Genomic DNA, 25,823 nt, shown 5'->3' on the forward strand with positions numbered 1-25,823 from the left:
AGGGTCTCAAGCTGAGGTTTTTCACACCTATTTGCCTGGACCCTTTTTTGGAGATGCCAGGGATTGAACCTGGGGCCTTCTGCTTCCCAAGCAGATGCTCTACCACTGAGCCACCGTCCCTCCCCTGATTTTTCGGTACCATTGGGGCATTCTCCATGTGTGCAGAAAAAATCTGAAAATAAAAAAAATACATGGGAATGTGTAAATGCCCCCAAATTAGAATAGTGTTCTCTGCACAGCTTGGCAGTTGGCAGTGGGACAGGGGAGCCATGCTAGGTTTGCAAACAGTGGTGCCACAACTCCACTGCAGAAGAGGATGCCACTTCCTGTTCCAGACCTGGATGTTGTCTGAAGGGAAGGGAAGGAAGGATGCCTCAGAAAGCTTGCCTGGAGCAGTTCCATATGAGCCACTGACACAAGAAAGGGTGGTGGGGAGGGGAGGAAGCCTTGGTGAACTCATCTGGAGCAGCTCCAAACAAGCCATCAAGAGGGGGGGGGGGATCAGTGGGTCTGGCAGCTGCAGGGGAGCCTGGGAAGGAAGTGTGTGTGTAAGATGAGATCCTCCCCAAGTATCATGTGTGGGCCCCACTTGTTCCCTCATACTGTCTCATCTTTCATGGAGTAGAGTAACTGGTGTCTTTTCCTGTAATGTGGATCAAACTTCCCCATTTCTGCAATGAAGCAGCAGAATAAGACCAAGGCACTATCCTAGAAGGTTCCTGAGAATCTATCCCAGGCACAGAGAAAATCTAACAAAGCTGCTGTCTCAGTTTCAAATAATAATAATAAGATATTGGATTTATATCCCGCCCTCCACTCCGAAGAGTCTCAGAGCGGCTCACAATCTCCTTTATCTCCCTCCCCCACAACAGACACCCTGTGAGGTGGGTGGGGCTGGAGAGGGCTCTCACAGCAGCTGCCCTTTCAAGGACAACCTCTGCCAGAGCTATGGCTGACCCAAGGCCATGCCAGCAGGTGCAAGTGGAGGAGTGGGGAATCAAACCCGGTTCTCTCAGATTAGAGTCCGCACACTTAACCACTACACCAAACTGGCTCTCCAATAAGCAGTGATTTACTGACAAGATTATGTTCAAAGGGCAGTTCTTCAGGGGATGGATGATATGTGGCTGTCTTTGAATGAAATAAAAATCCACAAAGGAAGAAGAGCAGAAAGGTGGAGCCTCAAGAAGTTGGACCTCGCACCCAGACATAAGCTGCTCGACAGTAGTTGTTAAACAGCCAGATACAGAACTGCTACCCCATCACCCCCAATACCCAACTCAATTTAATTTTTCCTTGACAGGAAAGAGTAATTTCCCTGTTCCCTGCCAGAGCTTCTGTTGCCCCCACTGATAAGAACGAAGAAAATGTACCCAGCTGGCTTTATCAATGCCCCCAAAGCAACAGGCCACAGAGAATACTGTGTTCCGACCAGTTTAAAAGCTGAGAGTTTGCATCTCTGTAGCTATTCTTAGCTGTAATCACATTATGGGAAAGCAGGATTATAATACAGTCAGTTCAAACAAAAGCCATTCTAACTAGTGCATAAGTGTGTGCGCATTTAGAAGCATCTTCTTAAGGTCTGGGCTATTCCCTTGACATTTCTGTCAAGAAGATGCATACATTTACTCCAGCTTTTTGACTTGATGAAAGATTTTTATGACAGGAAATTCTTGCTCAAAGTGCACCTTTGTTCACTTGCTGTGTGCTAGGCAGATGATTCATAGCAAGTGGAATGGGTTCCATTAGAAGTCACGATATGGATGGAATCAGTCATCTGGAAGGAAAATCCTCACTAGATGTCAGGTATGGGAAAGGAGGATAATTTTTAGAAACAAATTCCAGCCTTTAATTCTTAAAAAGAAAAAGACCCCTTAATTTATTGACTGAGCTTTCAAAAACAGAATACAAGTTATTGCAATGTCACAAGTGAATTGTCTAAGGTACTGAGAGGCATATAGTTTTATTGATGACCTAAATAACTGAGGCTGTAAGCTTTTGTTTTTAAAATGAAAAGGCCCCTGATAATTCATTTGAAGTAGTTATGGTTAGAAGCATGTGTTAGCAGTCAGATACCTCCTATCGCTGAAGGGCAATTTATAGAAAGAAAATCCATAAACACGACAGACAGACAGACAGACAGACAGACAGACAGACAGACAGACAGACAGACAGACAGACAGACAGACAGACAGACAGACAGACAGATAGATAGATAGATAGATAGATAGATAGATAGATAGATAGATAGATAGATAGATAGATAGATAGATAGATAGATAGATAGATAGATAGATAGATAGATAGATAGATGATTGGATGGACGATTGGATGGATGGATGGATGGATGGATGGATGGATGGATGGATGGATGGATGGATGGATGGATGGATGGATAGATAGAGAGAGAGAGAGAGAGAGAGAGATAGATAGATAGATAGATAGATAGATAGATAGATAGATAGATGATAGATAGATGATGGATGGATGGATGGATGGATGGATGGATGATATAGGGTGAGGACCTTGCTTGTGACCTTTTTTAACATCTTTGTGAGAACAATAAAACAAATTCCCAAACCCATCAAAACTAAAGCATGGGGTAGGAGAATGCACTGTGGTTCCTGTCCCTAGAATCAGAGGTGTCAGGTGGATTATTTCTCCAGACCGTTGTAGCCCTCTAGGCAGCCATATGCAATTTCCATCGTAGACTCTGTTAGTATGTGAACTGCCATTAACACATTTTGTGTTGTTCCCACCAAATTCCATGACAAAGAGCAGACATAAGAAGGCTGTTAGAACAGAAACAACTTAAGAGAGACACTGAAGGAAGAAATTGGAGATGAACTGAAAAATACTCATGTAAAGAGATTTCAGGGAAGGGTGGTTACCATATAAGATGGAGAGAAGAAATGTAGGTAGCACTGAGATACATGTGGGGTGAGGAAAGAGGGTAGCTGATAAAATGCAGGGTGTCATGAAAGGTAGTGAAACAGAATAATGTATTGGGTGGGATGCTGATTTCTAGATCAGGTATGTCCAACAGGTAGATCGCAATCTACCAGTAGATTGTGGAGGAGTCAGAGGTAGATCACCAGCCCCACTTGGTCTCATGGTTTGCTGGACAGGTGTTTGGGGGTTTTTTTGATGATTGTTTGGTGTGGTGGTATTTGATTATTGGTGCCAGTATGATGAATTCTTATTTTTTACTTTTAGAACTGCATGTGTGGTTTTGGCATCATCCAGAGGTCTTCAGTTCCTGTTGATCTTTAATACTTTGGGACAGTGACAGTTTTGGACCAAATTCAGCCAGTGTTAACTTAGCACCCCAGTCACCCCAGTATAACGAAGATGAGTGTTCCAAAGAAGAGCAAAACCTACCACTTTCATGATGAATGGGAAATGGACTACTTCATCATGGTGAAAGACAAGTGTCGTTGTCTACTTAAATCTAAATTGGCTGCACAGCAACAGTTGATGGCGAAGCCAAGGTCACATTCGGTCAATGCAACCATGGCATCCTTCAAGGTCAGCAACCTGATCGCAAAGAAATGCAAACCTTTCAAAGAAGAAGAATTTGTAAAAGATTATTTTCTTGAAGCGGCAGACAATCTTTTTGAAGGATTTAAGAATAAGAAAGAGATCATAGCTGCTGTTCAAGATGTACAATTGTCAAGAAATACCGTTGTGTGGCGAATAGAAAAGATGTGTGGAGACACAACTGAACAATTGTTGGAGGATGATTCAGTTTGTGTTGCTTTCTCACTCCAACTGGATGAATCTACGGACATAAGAGACATAGCCCAGTTACTAGTCTTTATCCGGATGGTTTTTGAAGACTTCAGTGTTAAAGAAGAACTACTCGGAATGATTTCTTTAAAAGGGAGAACTACTGGTCAGGAAATATTCAGCTCTTTCCATTCTTTTGTGACAAAGCGTAATCTTCCATTGCATAAACTTGTTTCCATCACTACTGATGGAGCAAGAGCAATTACAGGTGAGGTTTACGGTTTCATAGGCCTCTGTAGACAGCATGACGACTTTCCAGATTTCCTTTCTTACCACTGCATCATTCACCAGCAAGTTTTGGCAAGCAAGAGACTCAATACAAAGACTGTCATGGACATCACTTTCAAAATTGTAAATTCAGTTCATGGAAGATCACTTCAAAGACGGCTTTGATGACATCTTACTCTCAATGAAGGGGCAGCAGAAGTCACAAATTTTTGCAAAGATTTAATCATTTGCTGAATGAATTAAGAAGGTTTTTGAAGGAGAGGGGAGATGACAAAGCAGAGTTGGAAGATGAGGAGTGGTTATGTGATCTGGCATCTCTCGCTGACTTTACAGGCGAACTAAGTGATATGAACATTGAACTACAAGATAAAAACAAATGCATTGGCGAGATGATGAGTACAGTTTCATCCTACAAGAGCAAATTTGAGCTAATGATGACTGACCTTGCAAACAACACTTTTGATCATGTTCCTAATACGCAGGACCATCTGGGACAATATCCAAATTTTGTTTTTCAGAACAAAAAGTATGTGACAGAAATCTGTTCTGTTACCTAGGAATTCAAAAAAAGATTGTGACTTCCAAAGAATTGAAAAAGTTGTGGAGTACTTGTCATACCCATTCAAAGCAGATATGGACATTAAGGGAACTGCAGCTGCTATCAGTAAAAATTACTCATTGAACAAGGCATCTCTTGAAAACAAAATAGTAACCCTTAAAAATGACATTTTTCTCAAGACCCGTGCTGAGCAAGAATCGTTTTGGAAGCTAGTGCCTAGACACAAATTTCCCAACTTGAGAAGATGCAGTGAAGCTGTACACTCCTGTTTCGGTTCAACTTATTTGTGTGAATCTGCATTTTCCCATCTGAAAATGACAAAGAGTACACAGCATTCCAACATGACAGATGAACGTCTCCAGGATTCCCTGAGACTGGCCCTCACACAATATTCACCCAACTTCAAAAAGCTGGTGGATGAAATGCAGGCTCAGACATCTCAATAATTAGCAAGAGCAAAGTTTTAAAGATTGCGCAAGATCAGCCTGGATCAATACTTGACCTACATATAACACAAATTACTCAATAAAAGTTAAAGACAGTTATTAAGACAGTTAAAGAAAGTTATAACAATAAAAATTTAAGAAAAACTGCTTGCAGTTCTTTCTGGATCTTCGTCTCTCTGTTTTGTTTTTGCTTATTTTGCTTACCTGTAAATGACAGAAGGTGCATTGTAAATTGGGGGGGGGGGGCGGTGGAACCCAACTTTGGTGGGTTAAAATCTAATTCGAAACTAATTCGAAACTTAATTTTCATGGTGGTAGATCACCAGCACTTTTGTCCGTAAAAAATAGATCACGACCTGTTCGAAGTTGGACATGCCTGTTCTAGATGACTAAGAGAAGGAGAGGAGAATATGTGATGGGGTACAGAGAGAAAGATCTCAGTGGAGGAAGATTATAAAAAAGAGGGATTAACAGAGACTTACAATGGTATGTTGCAGAGTAAGGATATTGTGTTATGTGTTAAAAGAATATGCTTTTAAAAAGCACTTCGAATTGCAGCCAAAATATTGGTCTGTATTTAACAGAGAGGTTGCTTTCCCTGAAATCAACACAGCTTTGTCCTAAACATCTGCCTATAGAATAAGGGTATAAAGGTATACATTATGGTCATTTAATAGCCTATGTTTCTAGCATACAATTACTTTGGTATTGGTTTTGGATAAGTCCAATGCAGCCTGTGACCATCAGGGTACATGAAGGTGAGATCATCTGCTTGGTGTGCCCCATGTTCTGAAGCTAGATGGGTGAGCATTAGGGACCAGGCCATTCTTCTTATGGTCCCAAGGCTTTTAATTTCCCTCCTCACATAGGAGGGAATTAATTAAAACAGAAGTACAGAACAAAGGGGAGTTATAGGTATTATATTGATCCATTACTTATTTGTCACAAGGACAAACAACATTAGCATAAATGAAGAACATTTAACATAGACATTTAAGGTATATAATATTCATAGTTTCCACATATTATGCTTATTATTAAAGCCTGACAGTTATTACCATTAGTTACTATTATTAACATTGATTATTTCATTATATGTTCTAATACATCTTAGTATTATCACAATTATCATATTCAAATTTAAATCAGAGAGTACGTTTTAAAAGCATTTCTAAAAATAAAAAGTATATCAATAAAACAGGTTCATATATATGTCAAAATTAACTTTTATAATTTCAATTTGTCATTACTTCAAAAAGCAGGGCTTTTTTGTAGCAGAAACTTTTATGCATATTAGTCCACACACCCCTTATTAGCCAATCCCCCAAGAGCTTACAGTAGGCCCTGTACTAAGAGCCCTGAAAGAGATGGCAAGGCTGAACATCGACATCTTGGGAATCAGTGAACTAAAATGGACGGGAATGGGTGAATTTAACTCAGAGGATCACTACATCTATTATTGTGGGCAAGGGTTCCATAGGAGAAATGGTGTGGCCTTTATAGTTAACAAGAGAGTGAGGAAGGCAGTAATACAATCTCAAAAATACAATCTCAATCTAAAAAATGACAGAATGATCTTGGTCCGTTTCCAAGGCAAACCATTCAATATCACAGTAATCCAAGTCTATGCCCCAACCACTGATGCAGAAGAGGCTGAAGTGGACCAGTTCTATGAGGATCTACAACATCTTCTAGAATTAACACCAAAAAAAGATGTCCTCCTCATCATAGGGGACTGGGATGCCAAAGTGGGAAGTCAAAAGGTAACTGGAACAACTGACAAAATGAGAGCCAGGAGAACAAAATGAAGCCGGGCAAAGGCTAATAGAGTTTTGTCAAGAGAACAAGCTGGTCATAGCGAACACCCTCTTCCAAACGATTTTTGGAAGAACTACTAATGAACAACACTCCTAAGGATCAACGAGACCTAAAGAAACCAAAGGAGAAAAAACAGTAGTGAAATTCTCGATAATGAAGAAGAGAAATTAGACAAACCAGTGGCATATTAGCAAAATGGAAGACTTAAATGTTTTATCAATAAATATCAATGGTTTGAATTCTCCTACAAAGAGGTCCAAAACATTTAACTTATTTTTAAAAGACTGGTATCATTTGTATTCAAGAAACACATATCAAGAAAGAATGTAAGCATATTCTGAAAAATTAAAAAGTTAAAAAAAAAATCTATCATCTGCCAATGAAAAGAAAAAGTGGGTAGCAGTCTACATATTAAACCAGCAAATTGATGTCACAGAACTGACAGATCCAGAAGGAATATATATTATTCTGAAAATTAGATTTCCTGAAGGAAAGATTATTACATTAATTTCTCTTTATGCTCCAAACAATGCTAAATAAAAATGTTATGAGAATTTTTTTCAAACATCATTGCATTTGCAAGAAGGAGAAATTATGATTTTTTGAGATATGAATAGAGTAACAGACCCCAAAAAAGATAAATCTAAAAAAAAATGAATGGAGGCAAATTACCTAAAAATGTATTTTGTTATATGGAAATATTACACTTGATTGATGCTTGGAGAGCTATAAACCCAAGCTCTATGTTTTCGGATATTGATGTATCAGAATTGCTTTGGTCTTTGATATCTGATAGATCTTCATGTGTTGAAAGTGGAGGCAGCAGATGGTCTCAGATTGCACAACATGCTTCCTAATTTAGGAAGCCATCAACAGTCGCTGCACCAGTTCCTAGTTTCATCAATTTTCATCTCAGTCCTTTTTGCATGCATAGCAACCAAAGTGCAAAGGGCCTTAACTAAATGGGGACATATAGAGGTTCACAACTTCCACTACTTGTCTACTCACCTGCTCAGCTACAGCTCTTCTTTAATGGCCTGATTACCATTGTTTGATAGTCTGTTCGCTTCTGATACATAATTAATCCACAAAAAAGGTAGCAGCAATGTCAGTCATAAATGATCCAAAAGGTCTGTTCCTCCAAACATTATTCGCAGCCTCTTATTTCCTAGGTTGTGAGAGTTGGCAAATTTATATTGAGTACCTGCTCTCGCGACCTCTTCAGAAAAGATGTTGATTTCCCTGTGAGCTTCTCCCAAGAGCACTCCAGGTGTTTCCCAGTGAACAGCTTGATGAAATGGAAACAATTAGAAATGACAGGATGCATTCAACATCATCTACCATTGAACGGATGTCCTGCAGTGTGGTATTTTTATAATACAGAAGCTGCAATAAAAGTAAGTGCTGGATGGGCAAACCAGGTAGCTTCTGATTAAGAGTAGCTTGAATAATTAACTAACCTGTATGTTTACACGCGGCGCCAAAAATATGAAAATAGATCTGCTCTTTGTACAACGCTATAATGCATTGTATATCTTAAAAAATGTTTAATTTGTTCACTGAAAGGAATGCCAAAGAATTTGACCGGTGGGGGAGGTGTCTTCTTGAACAGAGAATGAAGCACCAGAATGAAGCTAAGCAGAACAGAGAAAAATTCTATGACAAAAAACTTAGAGCAGTATCTCCATGAAAGCACAGACTAACGTGCTACAGAACTTTACTAAATGAAACTTCAGATAAAGCTTAAACAAAGACCATAGCAAAGATCATTTTAAAGTGCAGACGTATATTTCCAGCAGCAGTGATTTTATGGAACAAGTAAAAACAGTTTGGAGTCTGGGGGTGATTTCGGATGCCTCTTTGACGATGGAGGCCCAGGTTTCCAATGTTGCCAGACTGACATGTTGCCAACTCCACCTTGGCCCCTTATCTGTCTCACCCAACCTATGCACTGTAATCCATGCAACAGTTGCCTCTTGGCTGGATTACTGTAACTTGTTCTACATGGGCCTGCCTTAAGGCTCATCCAGAAACTCCAGCTAGTGCAGAATTCAGTGGCCATAAGTCCTCACAAGAACCCTGTGCACAGCTCACATCTCCCCTGTGCTACAGAAACTGCATTGGCTTCCAGTGGAGAACCAGATCAGGTTCAAAGTCCTGGCATTGATCTTTAAGGCCCTTAATGGCCAGGGATCCATCTGTCTTCAGGACTGCTTCTCCTGGTATGTCCCCAGGACAGCCTTGTGCTCTGGTGATCGACATCTGCAAGAGATATCCAGCTGTCCTCAACCAGAGCCAGGGCCTTTTTTGCCCTGGCCTCAACCTGGTACAACTATCTGCCAAACTCCACCTGGGCCCCGTGGGGCTTATTACTGTTCCTTGAGGCCTGTAAGGCAGAGATGTTCCACCAGGTATTTGGCTGAAGGCAGCAATGGTTCCATCTTGGCACTCCCATTTCCACTTCAGTTTCACCCCTTCTGCATGATAGCAGCACCTCTAGGATCTGACGCCATCTTGTTTTTTAGGGGACTGTAACGTTCTTTTAGTTACTTCTATTTTATTTCTTATTACTGTTACTAGAACTTGATGTGAACCACCCTGACTAGGGTTGCCAGGTCTAACTCAGAAAATATCTGGGGACTTTGGGGGTGGAGCCAGGAGATTTCCCCCTCCCTAAAATAAATAAATAAATAAAAATACAACAGTGCAGTTTCCCTGAGTACAGTCTTCATTTCCTCATCCCCCAGCAGCTGCACTTCCACTAAATGAAAGTGAACACACACACACAGCAGCCAAAATAAATTATTTGCAAGTACACAGTTTTGTGATGTCACCGGGACAATTTACTAATGAGAGTTGCTGAATGTAACCAATTTCAACCAATTTCTTCAGACTAACAGGAAAACGAAAGTAAAGCAGTTTTCCTCAATTCCATAATCAGGTTCTAGTTAACTCAATTTTACTATACAAAAAACTTCTGGAACCAATGCAAAACAAACAGAGGGACTGTACTGGCTTCTCTTCCTTTCTCAAATGGTTCACACACTCACTGGGAAGAGCTGTGTGGCTCTGTTGGCTTGCCCCGCCCATGCAGCTTTCTGTCAGCTGAAATTTAAAGGTACGCACACAGTCCAGAACACAAGCAGTTTGCAAGGTTCCTTTAAGGTTTGCAAGCAGATGTGCGTAGCTGACTGGTGGTGGTGAGGAGCCTGCAAAACTAGAAGATCCCCTGCCAGGACCTGAAGATAGCAAGCCTACCTGAGTCCAGCTTCAGGAAGGGCAGTTTCCAAAGCACAATTTATTTTTATTTATTTATTTATTCGGGATTTATATCCCGCCCTTCCCACGAATGGCTCAGGGCGGCTTCCAACAGTTAATCAGACATAAAATTTAAACAATTTCAAGTATAAAACAATTAAATATTTAAACAGTTAAAACCTTAAAAACAGAGTAATGAGGAGATTTTGTGTTCCTGACCTCAGTGCTCTCTGGGGAACATGTGGGGAGAGACGGTCCTTCAGGTAGGCAGGTCCCAGGCCATATCACTGGCTGTGAATCCTTTATCGAGAATTGGCAGACAAACAATCTGCATATGGTTTGCACTTGGACTGTTAGCAACTTGGATTTCTATCATTTCATTTATTTAGCGGATTTTTATTCCACCCTGCCCTGCAAACGGCCTGAGGACAGATTACAACAAGATGTAAAGCATCTCTAAGAAACCCTTGAATCCCATAAAAACCTTTGCCTTTCATGTAGAGCATATTCTAGAATCCTACCTCTCAATCCAATAGACTTTACCTTAAAGATTTCATTTTTTTTTTTAGCCACATTTGACTATGTACTGAGCCCTGTTTGGTTTTAGAGCCATAGGTTGTAGACATAGGCAGTTCCGGGCCTGCGGCTTTCTTCTCACCAGCCCTATTTACCCAAATTCCCTTTCTACTACCCCACACTGTCCTCTAGGGCTCAAATCCTTTACCGGCTTTGTATGACACACAATATTTCTAGTTGCCAAACTATGACCTATTGCTGCCTAGGTTTGGAACGCCCAGTTCTAGTCTTTTGTCGCAGCCAAAATGCCAAGCAAATAGGAGCTGTAATTACATTAACTGTGGATTATGTGCTCGTTAGTATATCATTGCCATTGATGCCCCCCAAAATAAGATGGATATTAATGTAATTAGGTGAAGCTATCCTGCAATTATTTATCCCTGGTGGAAAGCCAATGCCATTTGTCGAGTTACGCCAGGGTGAATTGGGTCTGTGATGCAGAACTTCCAAGAAATACGAAGCGGCTTGTAACAAGAGATCTGTGCTGACGTACAAATGGAAAAGCAGGGCAGAGAAAACGCCACAAAGTCAAGGTGGAACAAACAAAGAGTGGAGTCATACCGATCAATTATCTGTGTGAAAAGAATGCGCTCCGTGAGCAAAACAAGCCCTAACGCTGGCAAGGAATACTATAGAAAAAAAAACACAGACAACAGAGAATGAATGAACAGGATGGAAGTGAAACAATACAGAAGGGAAGACTGTGACAAAAAAAAAAAAGTTAAAGGTGCAAAGCTGAAGCCTTGATTTTTATTCCGAGCTTCTCTCAGTAAACCACAATGCATGATGCACAATGCCCAACGATGACGCTAGGTAATGCAAGGGCAACAGGCACTGTTGATGCTGCATCTATGCATCCATCAACCGCTGCAAACAAAGTAGAAGCAGGGCCTATCTGGCACCCCAGACAAGGCTAACTTCTGATACCTCCCCTCCACCACCACCACCCCACATTGCCACTGGATTATTGTTTTATTTTTGCTATGAGAGACTCACAGGATATGAAAGGGCTGCAGTTCCGGCCCATGGGCTTCCAAAGGCACTTTGAAGGCCAGCATTTCAGAGAGATTCTGGCCAAAGAGGAGCATGGCGTGCCTGCACACGTGCACTGGCTGCACACCAGAGGCCATTACCTGCTCCCCCCCTCCCAATTTGCCTCGGCTGCACAACCATCTTAGAGAGTATCCTCAGTGCACATCGCGTTTTCAGGAGCGCAGTAAGCAATCAGGAAAGGCCCAGTAAGGTGACCGACGGAGACTGCAAGCCGGGAGTGTGGAATGCTCTGCAGCCCAGCCACAGGGTCAGCCATCTTGGGGAATCCTCTCCCTCCTCCTCTGCCCCCCCCCCCCCCAGATCTTTACCCTTCCAGCCTTTCTACCTCCTGGTCCAGCTTCAGCCTCAGTCCTCCAGCTCTCAAAGTTGGTCTGAAGCAGCAGCAGAAAGTTTGAGTAAAGTAGGGCATCTTTTAGACCAAGGAAGTTTTATTCTGGGTATAAACTTTTGCGTAGATGCCTTTAAACCCCGTCTCTTGACCCTGAATGTCCCCTCTCTAATCCCAGGGCTTTCATGTGTCAGGTGATGGTCTGAACACTACTGACCCTGAAAACCCTGAGGGTCCAGCAGCTGTGAGTCAGAACCCCCTCTTTAAGGTTTATACGAACATCGTGATTATTGGCTTGGTTGCCAGGACACCTGGACTTTCAGCTACACACATCTGCTCTGAAATACACGCCTCTGCTGCCAGCTTCCTAACAGGCCTATGTGAATAACATGGATCCTAGCCAGCAAGGCAGCCTCTTTTCTAACAGGTCCCAGCCAAACAAACAGGACTCCCAGCCTGCTATCTTGCGTAAGTCCCCGGTTTCACAGTAAAAGAGATCGCACCACCACCATGAGCTGTCCAGCTGTATGGTCTTCAGCTATCCAGACAGAAGCCATTACAAAGGCTGACAACCGCAGCAATCATCTTCCTGCATCCTTGGACACCATGAGGGAGCCCCACGAACCCACCGTTCATCCCAGACATTTCCATAATACAATCAAGGTTATCTCAGGGTGGATTATGTCAGACATTCCAAGCCTATTGTAAACGGAACCTCTCACAAAGGACTGTGCCAGCCTGGATGGGAAGAAGAAAAAGGCCAAGCCCGACCTGGATACCAGTGCCATTGTGTGAACTGGGTGTCACCTTAGATAACAATTCAGTACTATATTGTCACTCTAGATAACGTTGTGTAATATAGTTAATCCCTTTATCACCTGTCACTTTCCAAACGTCATGGAGCCTCCCCTTGTTTGTGTTTTAACAATTTATTAATAACACATGGTTACAATGTTTAATTATCTTTTTCTTATACTAAACCATATGATATTTCACCCCCCCCTCCAATATTGACTTCCCCGAAGTTATAAATTTGAATTCAATTCTAAAGGTACCACTAATCTATCAAAATATAATACTTTAGTTACTACTAAAAAATTGTCCAATATCTTTTTATGTTCCACTCTTTCTCCATATATCCTTTGAATTTCTTCCACTCCTTTTTGAATAAATCTAAGTCATAGTCTTTTAAAGTTTTAGTTAATTTGTCCATTTCACTCCACGATACAACTTTCGCAATCCAATCCCATTTCTCTCCCCTTTTTTGAGGTTATGTATCACATGTCCCTACATCATGACCCACCCGACCATCTGATTGCCTTCCCCCTGAGGGCACAAGGGAGTCCTTAAAAGGTCTGACCCAATGATCCTCATGTGTGCATCTGACAGCTTACCTACCCCGCTGTGTAGACTCACCCCCAAAACCTGAGCAGTTTCAGGTCCCCAATAGTAAGACATGCAGGCCGTGTATTGCTCCCCCTTTCCTTTTTCATCTATGTATTACCCTCATGTTATCCCCTGTCTGTTTCATTACCATTTTTCTTAGGACTATGTGCTTGCTTGAATGAATTTATTTACTTGTATGCTTGACTAAGTATCCGATAAAATCCAATTGTATTTTACCAACCTTCTCCTCATCATTTAGAAGGAAATTCTGGAGGTCATCGCCTGTATACATAGATTCTGTATCTCGCTGAACCATCTTTGACCACCACTGAAATTCCCCAACCTCACTTCGAGGGCAATTTGGCTAACACCGCATCTCCCCCCCACACACAAAAAAAACCCCCAGTTTAACTGGTGCTTTTTCAGGAGGTACAGAAGATGCACTGTGCCAAAGCTCAGCCTTGCTGGCAACACAGTGAGTTCTGCAGTCCTTCCCCTGAAGCTCATTATGCTACCCAGGTATAGCATGTCACTAGCCACAACAAAGGTGGGGGAAGAGGGTCTGTCCTTTCATCAGCATGAAAGCTATGCCAATTATGGAGGTGTCTCAGAGTGGAGAAGGTGACAGTCAGAAGGAGGAAAAGGAGGTGAAGGCGGCTGAGGCTCTCAACTATCTCCAAGAAGGGTCAGTGAAGGCACACAGCACAAAGGAACTCTGGAACTACTGCTGCCACTGCCGGATTCCGTGTAGCCTTTTAACCAGCTAGGCTAAGCCAAGGGAAAAGAAGGGCGTTTGGCCAGCTGCAACAGCTGCTTTTTCTCTGCCAGAGATAGAGAGAGCTCAGGCTCTCAAGTTCAGAGTTCAACTGAGCTAATGTTCAAGTATTGGTTTGTGGGGGGGAAAAAACAAAAAAAAATGTGAAAGACAAAACGTGTTACAGATCTGTTCCAAATTATCCAGAAGACTAGGACTTGTGGAAGATAGTCAGTGGTAAAAGATCTGCCACTGACTTGGCAGCAGTCACAGGGCGTTTTCGCACTGACCTTACGCCGGAGCGACGTCCCTCTTCACCGCGCAGCGTCTGCGCGGATTTCTCACTAATTGCTCTGCAGAACCCGGAAGAGCCGCAAAGTCCCACGGCTTTTGCATCGCAAATGTAAACTGGTTTTTGGCGGTTTACATTTGCGATGCAAAAGCCGCGGGACTTTGCGGCTCTTCCGGGTTCTGCGGAGCAATTAGTGCGCAATCCGCGCAGATGCTGCGCGGTGAAGAGGGACGTCGCTCTGGCATAAGGTCAGTGCAAAAACGCCCACAGAAATGTAAATTGTTCTGATAACTGCTCATATTTCATGGCCAAACTTCTGGTGGCACCAAATAGCAATTACCTGCAGTTAAAGCAACCACTATATAAAACAGAAATGATTGATGGAAGTCAGAGCACTGGAATCTTCTCCCTGGAATGAGATCAGTTGCTTTGCACTATTGAGTTTGGATTGGATCCATCCATTTCATTCAGTCTCACCTTGTTCTTCACCATAGTAGAGTTCCCATGCCACATGGCTTTTGTTCATGCAGGTCCCATGATTCTCAATGAAGTCTTTAGGTGGGGGTCAAAGATGATGGCTCCTTTTTTCAAAAGCAGAAAAACTGGTTGGAAACAGTGACAGATGGGCAAAGTTCCTCCCTTTCTGTAAATCCCCATTCCTCTTTATTTCTGTTTTGTGTGTGTTTGGAGCAGCAAACCAAATGCTACCTTTTTGTAATTGTTTTGTACCTCTTTGCTTAAGACTTTTGTTTTTTCAATCCTAGAAAATCAAGAAAAGTTTTTTTTTTCTCTTTCCCTATTGTTTCATCCAAAATGACTGCATTTAGAAGTCTCTTGAGATCAGTGTGTCAAAATATGTATCATACCACATCTATTCATATTTAAATCCGCGACCTTCATAGCTACAACCCCTTGAATTTTGTGATGCCTTAGCTCTTCAACCCACACTGTCTTTTCTCTTCATATCTTTGCCCTTCCCCCTTTGCTATGGCTTGTAGTGGCTGCTATTTTGGCCACCATGTTTTAATATCATACTCATAATTATTCTAAGCTATAGGACATTTCTAAGCCAGTCTTTTGCATGGTCAGCTTCTCTGCGAAGAGAAAATACTGGAGATGTGTGGTAGTTTTTGAAATATGTTTACAAATATACTTGCTGAACAGAGATGAGAAGGTACATACCAGCACAGACAAGAGACCCTGGTTTGAATCCCAAGTCTGTCTGGACCAATGCTCCCTCTAAACTGAGTTAGTGTGATCTAGCTCACAGTTTTTTTAGCCTCAGTTCACACATTTTTGTCTTAGCTCAGGAAAAATGGCCCCGGAGCAAACTAACTTATGCAGTAGATCACAACTTTAATGCCAGTAGCTCACAAAGTAGAATTTTTGCTCACAAGACTCCACAGCTTAGAGGGAGTATTGGTCTGGACACTCTTTAGTTGACCTTGGGTCTGTCACTCTATTTCAGTTTGTACAAAGAACAGCATGTTATTCCCAGTTAAGCATTCAGTCAGGCTTAGGCCACCATACAGTTAAGGGGCTGGATCCAATAAGTTTTTTTTCACTTCCTCTTTCTCAGTTGCACTTCCTAATATAATCCTGATCCTACATTACTTTTGCCCATGCAGGTCCCATGATCCTCAGGCACGGTATTGTTGGGTGATCAAACATTCCTCCTTCTCCAGCCAAAATAGCTGGATACAACTTGGTAAGCCTTGTGTCTGTTTGTCCTTCTTATTTTTTTTCCTTCTGAAAACACTGAGGAAGTATTGCAATTTTATGACTTCTCAGCCTAAATGGTTCACCTTGTTTTCAAAGGTCTCGAAATTGTCTCTAATGCTAGTCTCTCTAAACACCATCTGTTTACAAAAGCAGCAGAGCATAAAGATTGAGCTTTAGTCAACATTTCCTTAAATAACAAAATGATTTTTTTTTTCTTGTTGAAGCATCTAGGAGACTTGGGACAAAGAACTCAGCATGTTTTGTTCCATCTTAGTGAAATGATAAATGACATCCATCTGCCCAAGTAAACACCTACTCTGATTTTATCATTCTGAAAACATAAGTAGCATCTCATTAACCTTTGTTCATTGGAGGTGACAAAGAAACCTCTTTCTGCATCACAAGAATATTTACTGGCATTACTGAAAAGTGGTAAACAACATGTTGGGTTCCAGTATCGTACACGTTATGAAAATGTGCTGATGTCATTTGTGACTCAGTCCTGAAGTTTCGTTTCCAGACAAACATCAGTTGACATTCATATAAGGTGACTACAAATCAAAAAGAGGTCACAAGAAAAGAGAATTTAATGAGCTGTGTTTCTGAAATCTCTTTAGCACAACATCAAACTGAAGCAATGCTTTTCTAAACATTGGTAACAAAGGGAGCTCAGCCCTACTCATTCTTCGTGACTTCTCAGTGGCATTCGACACAATTATCAAATCTTTCTAGGTTATATCAGTCACTAGAGAGCTGAAGGCACTACTTGACAGGGGTTCCCACTTCCTGTCTGGTTAATAACAGAGCATAGCATGCAAGATGACTGGTCTTCCCCCTTAGATTTTGAGCTTTCGAGTGCCACAACCTTCCATCTTTTCTGCTTCTCAGCATGTTTGTAACTTAGGGTTGCCAAGTCAAATTCAAGAAATATCTGGGGACCAGACCAGTTTCGCCTTTTCTACCAAGAGCTGTACAAGGGTCATGTTAAAGAGGTAGATGACAAACAGGACGCCTTTATACGTCAGCTTGACTTACCACAACTGTCGGAAGAGGCTCAAAGGATCCTCTCAGCGCCCCTAAGATTGGATGAGGTAACGGCTGCAATAGAATCACTTCGACATGGTTCAGCCCCGGGGCCAGATGGGGAAAAAAAAAAAGAAAAGAAAAAAAAAGAAATATCTGGGGACTTTGGGGGTGGAGCCAGGAGACTTTGGGGGTGCGGCCAGGAGACATTAGGGGTGGAGCCAAGATCAAGGCCACGTGCCCCGTCCCGAAACCGTGTTAGAGCCCCCTTCCTTCCGCCTCCCCCACCTGGTAGATTCACTTGAGCTTCCAAGATCTAATGAGATTGGGCTAGCCTGGGCCATCCAGGTCAGGGCATGTGTAGTCATATCATTTTACTGCACCTTGGGTCTGGGATATCAGAGAGATCACCTCTTCCCATAACAGTCCACCTTTCCCCTTCAGTTTCTCATCCCAGCCCTGTTCTCCGTGACCTCACCTGCACAGGAGAAGAAGAAGAAGATATTGGATTTATATCCCGCCCTCCACTCCAAAGAGTCTCAGCGCGGCTCACAATCTCCTTTACCTTCCTCCCCCACAACAGACACCCTGTGAGGTGGGTGGGGCTGGAGAGGGCTCTCCCAGCAGCTGCCCTTTCAAGGACAACCTCTGGCAGAGCTATGGCTGACCCAAGGCCATGCTAGCAGGTGCAAGTGGAGGAGTGGGGAATCAAACCCGGTTCTCCCAGATAAGAGTCCGCACGCTTAACCACTACACCAAACTGGCAACTAGAGAGAAGGCTCACTGAGAGAGAGCGTGGAGAGCCGGTTTGGTGTAGTGGTTAAGTGTGCGGACTCTTATCTGGGAGAACCGGGTTTGATTCCCCACTCCTCCACTTGCACCTGCTGGAATGGCCTTGGGTCAGCCATAGCTCTGGCAGAGGTTGTCCTTGAAAGGGCAGCTGCTGTGAGAGCCCTCTCCAGCCCCACCCACCTCACAGGGTGTCTGTTGTGGGGGAGGAAGGTAAAGGAGATTGTGAGCCGCTCTGAGACTCTTTGGAGTGGAGGGCGGGATATAAATCCAATATCTTCTTCTTCTTCTTCTTCTTCTTGAGTGGTAACACCTAACTTTTAAGGCTGACCTGGAACCAAAGCTACCGTCAGTCACATGCCAGACTTAAAACATTTGTGTTTGTCCAGGTTTTCATTGAGATTTGAGCCCATCCTTTTAATCCCAGTTTCCTTTGATGGCCTGTACTACTGTTTTTTTTTCTGACTCTGCTTGAGATGGCTTAAAACTCTTTTACGTCGCTTTTGGAACGTTTGAGACAGCGGTAGTCTACTTTTGCGAGGCGGTGTGCTTAGGGTAGCTGGACTAGGAGCAGGCTGTCTTTGGTGCAAAGGTTGTCGTAGCGTTTTCTTCCTTTTCATTGGCAGCCTTCCTGAGCAGGACCCTGGAGAAGCGGTACACAAATCTAATGCAGTTGATCTATTGAACGTGTGTTGCAAATCCCCTAAAAATCAGCAACCCAAAACAAATGACGCATCAACCTTGCCGTAGGTCTGCCTTCAAAATGATAAACCCCGAGGGACTATACCCCTACAGGGGCGACCCAATGACAGTAACCCATCAACGGGAGCAGTTGCAGGATTATCCAGAAATAGATAGCTGAATGTTTTAACTGTATATAGGAATAAGATTTCTTCCTCTAAGATGTCAGGTAGGGTTGCCAATCCCCAAGTGCGGGCAGGGGATCCCCCGGTTTGGAGGCCCCCGCCCGCTTCAGGGTCGTCAGAAAGCGGGGGTGGGGGGGGGAGGGGAGGTAAATTTCTGTTGGGAACTCTATTATTCCCTATGCAGATTTATTCCCATAGAAAATCATGGAGAATTGATCCACAGGTAACTGGGGCTCTGGGGGGGGCTGTTCTTTGGGGTAGAGGCACCAAAGTTTCAGTACAGCATCTAGTGCCTCTCCCCAAAATACCCCCCAAGTTTCAAAAAGATTGGACCAGGGAGTCCAATTCTATGAGCCCCAAAAGAAAGTGCCCCTATCCTTCATTATTTCCTATGGAAGGCAGGCATTGAAAAGGTGTGCCGTCCCTTTAAATGTGAGGGCCAGAACTCCCTTTGGAGTTCAGTTATGCTTGTCACAGCCTTGATCTTGGCTCCACCCCTAATGTCTCCTGGCTCCACCCCCGAAGTCTCCTGGCCCCACCCCCAAAGTCCCCAGATATTTCTCGAATTGGACTTGGCAACCCTGATGTCAGAAGATCTGGGGGCTCTATTCTTAGCAGCAGCCATCGAAGCACTACAGGCGGGGCAGATGTTGTTTCCCAGAACTGAAGCTCTTCCTGCCGCCGTTGCTCCGACGGTTGTTCTTTCTTCAGGCTGTAACAGCAACAGGGTTTGCTCCCATCCCCCAAAAAAGAAACGAGTCAGCCAAGCTTACACACATCAGCCCACTGTTGTTGGTTTCACAGGGCAAGCAGGGTTGCTAGCTCCAGGCTGGGAAATTCCTGGACATTTGGAAGTAGATACTGGGGAGACTGCAGTTTGGAAAGAGGAGAGGCCTCAGTGGAGTATAATGCCAGAGAGTCTACCCACTCTACCAAGCAACCATTTTCTCCAGGGGAATCCGTCTCAGATGTCTGTAAATCAGCTGTCATTCCATGAGATATCCAAGCCCCGCGTGGACGCTGGCAAGGCTATCTTTCCCTTTGAGTTCATCGATGTGCTACGGCGATGGGGTTTTTTTGCTCTGCAAAGTTCACAGTTGCTTTTCTTGTGTTTCAAGGGCAACTTTCCAAAGTTGCAAAACGTTGTGTGTCCTTCCTTTCTTCCTCACTGCTGTGAACAAGAACCTTTTTCGCACACAGCTCACCTCGCAGTCACAATCCTCTTCCCTCCGCAGCGTCTGTCCGATTTCCCACCATCTGCGCCGGAGTTACAGGAAGTGCCGCGGCTTTTGCGTAGCAAACGTACACTGGGTTTTAGCGGTGTACGTTTGCTACGCAAAAACCACGGCACTTCCTGTAACTTCGGCACAGATGGTGGGAAATCCGACCAGACGCTGCGGAGGGAACAGGATTGTGACTGTGAGGAAGGAGAACCTTCATGGCCATGGATAATCATATCCAATGGGCCAAATCCCCTGCTTATCCTGGTACATTCCTCTAACTGACTCCTTTGTTCTTTACCTTCCTTCAAATTAGGCTGTTCCTCATTGGTCAAGGCAACAATATTTTTGGTAACCTCGCTGATGGTATGGAACGATCTGCTTCAGAAAGGCACCACTATTGTACATTTTCTGAGTGCACATCCTTACTGCACTAAGCCCCCGAATTCTATAGCCAGGAGCCAACATCAGGAGAAGGCCTCGGCCTCTATGCCCTGTTGCTGGCCATCCAGAGGAACTGGTTGGTCACCGTGTGAGACAGAATACTGAACCAGATGGACTATTGGTCTGATCCAGCAGGGTTCTTCCTATGTTCTTATGGGTCTTTAAAACAGTTCTCCTTCAACAAACTCTTGGGTGAAGCTGATGGAGTTAGTGGTAATTGGGGTGATAGGAGCCCAGATCAATAGGACAACAGCAGTGACTGCAATCATTAGGGTTTGTAGAGACTTTCGGGATCAAGTGCTGTGTTCTACTGGAGAAAGTTTTCCTTCCAGACGTTTCGTTCTCAGCTGCGGAGAACATCCTCAGTGGCGTTGCAGCCGGAGCAGGCGCTCAGACCTTCTTGGCTGCTGTGCATTGAGTGGGGCCAGGGCTGCTGGAGAGCTGCTATTTCTAGGGCAATTGGTTTGTGGATGTGCCCATTGTTTGGTGGGGCTTCCTGGAAGGGTAGTGATAAGGAAACTGGCTGTTGAATGTGACCATTGTTCTGTGTTAATTGCTGGGAGGGTTGGAAGGGGTTTGAAGATAAGGAAGATGGTTGTTGACTGTGCTCTTTGATAGTGACTGCAATGTCTACAACAAACAGGGCATTTTGCCAGTTGCATCTGTATAGGGTTCCAGGCTTCCCACTGGGGGTGGGGTTTCCCCCAGTTTTGGAGCCCCCAACTCACCTGCATGGAGCTGGACAAGTGGGGAGATCCCTGCCCCTAAAGAGCTCCATTGTGCCTGACATGCTCGGCGCAATGACATCACCCAAAAGCAACGTCATCATGCCAAGCATGTCACATGGGGGCACTCTAACAATTTGGGTAAACACTCTATGCTAGAGCATCCCTGCACTATGTGCCTGGCATGGTGATGTCACTTCCGGGTATTGTCACTGCACCAGATGTGCAAAGTGCACACGAGAAACTTCCCGCCACCGGGAGCCAAGTAAGACCTGGCGACCCTCCGTCTGATTGTGCTTCCATCGCTTGCCAAATGTGATATCTTTCTTTGCCAGAAGCACAAGGGGAAAATGAAGATGTGCCCAGTATATGAGTAACAGATGTGAATAGTGGAGAGTGTCAAAGTGGGCAAGGGGTCGCATTCATTTATGGATCATGTGTTTACAGGAATGATCCCGCGGCAAAAAAAAAAAAAACCCATCCAAAACTTGTACAATGTCCATTACAATTAATAACATATCCATATTACACAAAGAATATTACCTGGATGGGCCAGGCTGAATGGGGAGGGACGGTGGCTCAGTGGTAGAGCATCTGCTTGGGAAGCAGAAGGCCCCAGGTTCAAACCCTAGCATCTCCACTAAAAAAGGGTCCAGGCAAATAGGTGTGAAAAACCTCAGCTTGAGACCCTGGAGTGCTGCTGCCAGTCTGAGTAGACAATACTGACTTTAGGGAGGGGCAGTGGCTCAGTGGTAGAGCATCTGCTTGGTAAGCAGGAGGTCCCAGGTTCAATCCCTGGCATCTCCACTAAAAAAGGGTCCAGGCAAATAGGTGTGAAAAACCTCAGCTTGAGACCCTGGAGAGCTGCTGCCAGTCTGAGTAGACAATACTGACTTTAGGGAGGGGCAGTGGCTCAGTGGTAGAGCATCTGCTTGGTAAGCAGAAGGTCCCAGGTTCAATCCCTGGCATCTCCAAAAAAGGGTCCAGGCAAATAGGTGTGAAAAACCTCAGCTTGAGACCCTGGAGAGCCGCTGCCAGTCTGAGAAGACAATACTGACTTTGATGGACCGAGGGTCTGATTCAGTATAAGGCAGCTTCATATGTTCATATGTTCAATCTCATCAGATCTTGGAAGCTAAGCAGGGTTGGCCCTGGTCAGTATTTGGATGGGAGACCACCAAGGATCTTGACACAGAGGCAGGCAATGGCAAAACCACCTCTGAAGTATCTTGCCTTGAAAACCCTACAGGGTCGCCGTAAGTCATCTGCAACATGATGGCACTTTCCACCACCACCGTAACGTAAGTACAACAGCTGTTCAAATGAAAGGCGAAAAAAAAACATCATCGAGACTTGCCCTACCAAAAATATCCATGCACAGCTTCACCTGCCGTGAATTAAGTTTCTCTCTTTTGTTCTAATTAAAATGTCAGTCTCTTTCTTTGGGATTCTGGGAGCACCTGTGTGCCTGACAGTCAGAGAGGAGGTAAATGTTGCTGTCTTCCACTGAGATCTCTAGACTCTCTAAAGCAAAGTCAACTACCTGCATGCTCGGGAAAAGCTCTGGAGGGACACCTAGTGGAGTCCTGGATGAGCTAGCCTTCTGCCAGAGTTTTAATGCAGCCTATGAATTTTTTTGTGGATGTCTCTCTGTAATAAATCATGAGCATACAAAGTGCCATGCAAAACTGGCAGCCAACAGATAATGCTGCTGACTCCAGAACAGAAGCCCTATTCACACTGTGTGTGATTTAAAGCCGATGAACACATTTCTGACACCCAACAGTTTGGAGATACGGATTTAAAATATTGGCCTCAAGCATCAGAACTATAAAACTGGATCTTTATAGGATGTTTAAGCTCTGGTTTAAAAAAAACGTGTACATGGTTTAACACTCATTTATTATTCTCCCCATTTACATACTAGAGATAATGGTCCCTTGAGCATTTCTTTTCACAGCATTTAATGCATGGCCTGGTTCTATTTCCTAGATTCAGCAAAGACATCAAGTTAATTGCCCTCGTCCTGTTGGATGGGGGTACTGTGACCATATAACCCTAGCTAGATTAGAAATCATGTGTACCTACATACGCTGTATGAGTGGGTTCATGTTAGCCACATTGAAAAGAAAACAACAGACAATGTAGTCATTAGAATGTTGAATTGAGAGCTGAATTCAAATCCCCAAGCAACTCATCTTAAGAAGAAGAAGAAGATGAAGATATTGGATTTATATCCCACCCTCCACTCCGAAGAGTCTCAGAGCGGCTCACAATCTCCTTTACCTTCCTCTCCCACAACAGACACCCTGTGAGGTGGGTGGGGCTGGAGAGGGCTCTCACAGCAGCTGCCCTTTCAAGGACAACTTCTGCCAGAGCTATGGCTGACCCAAGGCCATTCCAGCAGGTGCAAGTGGAGGAGTGGGGAATCAAACCCGGTTCTCCCAGATAAGAGTCCGCACACTTAACCACTACACCAAACTGGCTCTCTTAAGGTTCAGTGGGTTAGTTATCCTCTCCTAGCTTAACCTACTCTGTAGGCTTGTTTGGGAGGATACAATGAATCCTGTGGTACCATAAGGGCAGACATTGAGGCAGGACTCTAGAGCCTAGGGTTGCCAGCCTCTAGGTGGGACCTGGAGATAGCCTGCTTTTACAACTGACCTCCAGCTCATATACGCAGCTTTATGCAAAAGTGGGATCTATTACGTAGGCAAGACAACACGGGCAATTAAAGTCAGGATCTTGGAACATAAGGCACGCCTCGAAAGGAAAGTGCGTGAGACGCCGATGTTTGCACACCTCTCCGAGAGTGGGCACTCAGTTAAAGACTTGAGTTTTTTTGCACAATTTAAATACCATCCCAGGCCTTATGTTAAAGAGAATGTTGAAAAGATACTGTTGCAACAAGAATGTCAGTGGATATACAGGTTGCAAACTATGGCGCCTGGAGGCATGAATTTAGCAATAGACTTTTCATCATTTTTATAACTGACAGCTTTCTATTATTGTTTCAATTAATTTTGTCCTTGTGATTTTTGCTCCTTTAAGTTGTATTGAGGCTGATTTTGTATTTTACAAGCATGCCTTTGTAACAACACATCATCAACACTATGAGAGCAGTTTGTTCCGCCTTGCTCTAAATACACATTATCTGCCAGAATATTTAAAAAGGGGTTAGAATGTGAACAGTGTGTACCGTTAGGTTGTAAGAATTTAAGACTTACTAGTTGTTTTTTTCATTTTTGATTTAATGTAGTTAATTCTTTTGTGGAAGTGTATCCCTTTAAACGCATGTACCTCTTGACGATTTAATGAGTGATTCAGACTGTGAACGGTGAGAACCTGCGGCAACTGTTAAGAGCATGCGTAGACCCATGTTGAAAGAATTAAACTGAGGGTGAGTGTGTATCGTTAACCCTGCATGTTTGGGATAATGTATTTAAGTTGTATATACTTATGTTATGTGCAACGTCAGAGGAAGGAGGCTGATGAAGCTGATCGAAACCATGAGGAGTCCTTTCATAAGCGTTTCCTTCCTTATCCTCTCTGCACCGTTGGGAGTCAAACACCGAAGAGAAAAGTGCTTACCCACTGTTGTATCTATCTTGAGGAAGCCTAATTTTAAGGCTATTGAAAGACTATGTGGGGAAATTTCATAAATTGAATGTTCAGGGTTCCTTAGTTTTGTTTGGTTGAGTTTGTACTAAAATGCATTTACACTTCTTACAAAACCCCTGAAGAAAATGGCTACTTTGAAGGGTGGACTCTATGGAATTGTACCATGCTGTCATGATCCTAGGCCTAGTGCAGCCTACAGGCTCCAGGGAAGCCTGTGTTAAAGTAGTAACCAGGCCTACATCTTCCAGGATCCCTTCTGTCCCTCTGGTTGGGTGGGCAGTAGTTTTTGAGGGAAAATGTGCCTGAAGGAGTGGGACCTGGAAGGAAAGAACAAAAGGCTTAGCTACAGACAGGGAAGTGTTCTCTCTGAAAAGCCTGGGCTGGAAAGAACTTGCAATTGGTGGAGGGTTCCCTCACCCAAGGGGTGGTGAGTCTTTGGTATTAGAGGAAGGGAATGCTTAGTTAGCCACATCAGGGCTGTTATTTCTTTGCATCACCTTTGCTGTTTCTGCCTTTTACTGTTGCGCTAATAATTAAAACCACTTGCGCTAATAATTAAAACCACTTGTTATTTTGAACACCTACAATAAACTTGTTATTGTTATTCATTTCATCAGCCACGGATAGAAGATGCTTTGTTAAGCGGGAAGACAGGGGTCAGGGGGGTGCTCTGGGCCCTCTCAGACAGACCCTTACCAGAGTGGTGGCAGCCAGTAGAAGGCCCTTACTGGTCCCCTGATGATGTGGCCTATGTTGAGGCCCCTCCCCAAACCCTGACCTCTCCTGAATCCACCCCCAAAGTCTCCAGTTATTTTCCAACACAGACCTGGCCACCCTACAGGTTTGGTGGAGAGGGGAGCCAAGGATATCTTTACATGTGAAGTGCATATTACCATCTAAAAGTAGGGTTGCCAAGTCCAATTCAA

This window comes from Heteronotia binoei, chromosome 8 (genome assembly GCF_032191835.1).
Source record: "Heteronotia binoei isolate CCM8104 ecotype False Entrance Well chromosome 8, APGP_CSIRO_Hbin_v1, whole genome shotgun sequence".
NCBI lineage: Eukaryota > Metazoa > Chordata > Lepidosauria > Squamata > Gekkonidae > Heteronotia > Heteronotia binoei.